Here is a 1,333-nt window from a genome sequence, read left to right as displayed (position 1 = left end):
GTGGTCGCCGGCGGTGGCGGGGCATTGGCGGGGCGGTGGTGTGGGGATCGCCGGAGAAAAAGCTTGGCATGGGGGGGCCTAGAGGGATGGCCGGGGCGGCGGAGGACCGGCAGTGGGGAGTGTTTTCGGGGCGGGCGGGGCGGCGCACCGCCAGCCACGGGCGGCGGGGGGCTGTTGTTTGGCCGACTCAGGGGGGTGGAGGTTGAAGATGAACCGCAGGCCCTTGATTTTGTATCCAATGGCTGCAAAATCGACTGACCAGAGATGAAAAAGTCAGTCGACCGACGTGTAGCCTCACCTTGCTAGTGCGTTTAGTTTCGACAGCAAAATTCAGTTTCGACAGCAAAATTCAGTTTTGATAGTTAAGTTCAGTTTCAACAGTTAAGTTCAGTTTCGACAGTTAAATTCACTTTCGACAGTTAAGTTCAGAGATGAGCGGCTGATGTATTTTACATCTAGCACTTTGTGGTTATGTATTTTATGTCATGTATTGGAGATTCTATTAGAATTCCACTCAGGTTAACGTTGTTCGTTGTCTCTCTTGTCCTTCTTCAGCCTCGGCGTCGTACAACTCACCGGAGCTGCTCCAACGACGAAACCCTCCATCACAGCGGAGCAGTACCTCGGGCTCCATCTCCAGACGCCTAAGATCTTCTTCCCCTCCTCCGACAGCCAAGTCAGCTGGAGCATCCTCACCAGCCAACCCAATCACCCTGAGATCGACATGGCTTCGCCAAAGAGGTTGTACACTTGTTGCATCTCTTTTTTACTCTACATGTTATATATATTGTCCACTGAGCACACGGATTTGTTCCTTTAGTGTCTCCTTGAAAGAAAAAACGTAGGAATTTTAATTTTCACTTGTCCTCCTTTTCAAATTCCTATTCATGAAGCACAAGACTAAGAGATAGTAGCATAATAGCATTATAACGTACATTTTCTTGTGGTTTGACTTAATCTCACCATGCTTCTTTGCATCTTGTGATCTTCCATTTGTTGTGAATCAAACACCCAGATTGGCAGAAATCCTGTGTTTTTAAATTCTCTGTTTTGCACGTGCATTCCTATCCTATTCCTGTCTATTTCCTATCCCTGCATTGTTGGAATCCTCCAATTCAAACGAGCCCTTACAGAATTACTTCTCTTATAGATAGTTGTCAAAGAAAACCTTGCGTGGTTTGTCCCGCTCCTGCTGCACCGTCGTCCACCCCAGCTCAGCTGCTCCAACGACAGAAGGGTCTAGCATAGCAGGGATCCGGCCTCCAGACTATCTTTCGCCGCCTCAGATCTTCTTCCCCGCTGCCGGCAGCCATGAAAACTGCACTACCATCAT

The sequence above is a fragment of the Triticum dicoccoides genome, chromosome 4A, assembly GCF_002162155.2.
Source record: "Triticum dicoccoides isolate Atlit2015 ecotype Zavitan chromosome 4A, WEW_v2.0, whole genome shotgun sequence".
In the NCBI taxonomy this organism is placed as follows: domain Eukaryota; kingdom Viridiplantae; phylum Streptophyta; class Magnoliopsida; order Poales; family Poaceae; genus Triticum; species Triticum dicoccoides.
This window is presented reverse-complemented; position numbering follows the sequence as displayed.